Below are 3,096 nucleotides of genomic sequence, written 5' to 3'. Positions count from 1 at the left end.
GCACGGACCCTAAAGCCCATAAGTCTACTCGGCCAGAATCCGAACACAGCTCGGATCACATCCGACCAGTGTCCTCAGATCCGACCTCGTAGGTTCATTCCTTTAAGCGCGCGACCCCTTAGGTTCAAGCCGGCTTGGTCGCAGTTCGGATCACCTCCGAACTGCATGGTTGGTAGCGGCCCCTAGGAAGGCATGCCGAACACCAAGCAGACTATGAAGTTGGTTAGGCGAACATGTACATCATACTTCCATTTCTTTTGCCACACGATATATGTTGTTGGGCTCAAGGCGAGTCTGTCATCCTTGTGCTAGCCCGTCCATTTTCTCGTTCCAGTGATGTCGACCACAAAACGGATTATCTCATAATCCTAATCGCATGGCCATGCTTATCTTGGTCGGATCACACGAGGGGCCCAGAGTATATCTCTCTTGATCGGAGGGGCAAATCCCATCTTACTTGATCATGTCTCGTAGCATGGGTCTGGACAAGGCTGAAACCTACCTTTGTAACTACCCAGTTACGGAGTAGCGTTTGATCGGCCCAAAGCAAGTCTGTCACCATCCCGAGTACATGCGTCAGCTCAGGTCTTAGGACATAGAACGTATGTTGTACTAGAAACTCACAGATGACATATCATTGCGTGTCATAGTTGGGTCTGTCCGACTTGGACCTTATCTTAACTCGGATCCGACTATGTCGAATCCGACCAGATCCTTCCGAGTCCATATTATCCGGTTAGCATTCAATGCTCCATGGCTAGTGAGACCAAGCCATCGACCGTGTCATATGCTAGTCTAGTCGGTTGCGCGTCCACACAGCCCTTTCGACTAGGGACCTTTTAGGACAGTCATCATACAATGCATAGTCCCACAAACAAGTCATGTACTTGCTATTACACATCATTGATAATGTTCAAGGACTATCTTTACTCATAAACACATAGGAAATATCATCATACATGATTGCCTCTAGGGCATATCTCCAACATTGTGATATCCCAACATATCCATGTTCCAACATGGAACAAACTTCAACTTCACCTGCAACTAAAAATGCTATAAGAGGGGCCGATCAAAAGCGGTAACATGGCCAAACAAAGGTTTGCTAGGAAGGTGGGTTAGAGGCTTGACATGGCAATATGGGAGGCATAATATAACAAGTGGTAGGTAGCGCGGCATAGCGATGGAGCGAATAACTAGCAAGCAAAGATAGAAGCGATTTCGAGGCTTTGATCATCTTGCCTGAGATCCCGCAAGGAAGAAGAACGAGTTCAAGAAGTAGACGAACAGACGTAGTCGAACGAATCCTCACAACTCCAGAACGAAACCGAAGCTAACGAGAGAAGCAACCTGAAAAGAAGCAAGCAACATAGTAAACAGCCATCACATAAACATGGCATGATGCACAATCAAATATGATGCATGTCCGATTTAAAGATGCATGGCATGGCAAAATGCATAAACAACACTACAAATTAAGTGGAGCTCAATACGCAACGAGTTACATATTGACGAAACACCACATTCAAACATTTAGTTCACTCTCATTTATGTACCCAACAATATTAAATATTGTTAAACATGGCAAGAGGTGAATCATAATAAAACTACCTATCTAGGCAAGTTTAAATGAGGCCGGAACAACAAACAACAATTCCGGAAAATCCCCATATGCATATTAAGAATTTGGTACTGTTCTGCCCTAACCATATTTTAGAGTTGTTAAACGGGAAAATAAAGTGCACCATGTTAATCTATGCATTTTTCTACCCCATTTACATATAAAGTTTATTAAGTTTGGAGCTACGGTTATTTAGTTATGAAATAAAGCATTTTAACATGGCATTTTAGCAAATTAAACAAACAACAATTTAAACATTTTTAACATGGATGAAAGTGGCATATTATGAAACTAGACGAAAATCTAAGCATTTTTCATATATAAAACATTTTAATATGATGCACGGTTATTAAGTTATTATATGCATGATCAACAAGGGTTTTTCTGCAAAACTGCAGATCCTGGATAAATACTAAAATCGCAGCGCAGGAAAAAAATACTTTGGGCTGAAACTGAATGGCCCCATAGTGCACAGGGGTCTGGGCGACTGCTCACCAGCGTGGCCACTGGGTTGGCGCGAGCTGGGCCTGGCCTGCTCGGTGGGGGAGGCAAGCTGGATTGGACTGGGCCTGCGGCTGGGCTTCGGGGAAGGCGCTGGCCCATGCGGGCAGGAGCCACGGTCAACGAGGCGCTGGAGGCGTTCGTCTCCTCGTTCCCGAGCGGGACGAGGCCATGGCGGCGCCGGCGGCTAACGGCGACGGGGCGGCAGGACGGCGGCGGGGACAGACAGATCCGAGGTGAGAGAGGCCTGATCCGGCTGCGGGGGAGCCGGACGGCGGCTTCCGGGACCGGCAAAGCTCCAGCGAGCTTAGGGCCATGGCGAGCGGGGCACCTGGGAAGGGGAAGAGAGAGGTCAGGGACGGGCGAGAGAAGAGGAAGCACGGGAAGGAGAGGGGCGGCGAGGCCTGGCCTGGGGTCAGGGTCACCGGCGGACGGCGCGGCGTGCTCCGGTGAGGACGGCTGAAGGCGGCGGCGAGGAGGCAGAAGGGAGGAGCTGCGGGATCAAGCTTGGGCGCGGGGGACGCTCGCGGCTGCCTGCGGGCTGCGGCGGCGGACGACTCGGGCCAGCACGGGCCCACGATGGGCTTCACGGGGCGCGGCGGCTGGTGGTGGAGGAGGAGGCGCCAAGTGGCGGCGGTGGAGAGGGTGGCTACGGAAAACGAGGAGGAGGGGCCAGGGTTTCGAAAATGGAAGGGGAAGGGTGTCCATTTCAGACAGCACTCCGGTTGAGAAGGGAGGCAAAACTTGACAAGATGAGAAGACTTGAAAAGAGGGCAAGACACTCCGGTTAAAAGGATAAGCACGAGAAAAACACGATCTTCAATTCGAGATGATGAGTGAAGAGAACAACATCACAATGCCTCTGAAAGAAATGAAAGAATGGAATGGAATGAATGGAGGGAAACAAGATCTTGAAGGAGCATGCTTACAAGAAATGCTAGAACGGAGTTGTTGGATTATCAACAACGAAAGGA

This window comes from Triticum urartu, chromosome 7 (assembly GCF_003073215.2).
Source record: "Triticum urartu cultivar G1812 chromosome 7, Tu2.1, whole genome shotgun sequence".
Classification (NCBI taxonomy): Eukaryota; Viridiplantae; Streptophyta; class Magnoliopsida; order Poales; family Poaceae; genus Triticum; species Triticum urartu.
The sequence above is the reverse complement of the archived record's forward strand: the minus strand, read 5'-3'. Positions refer to the sequence as shown.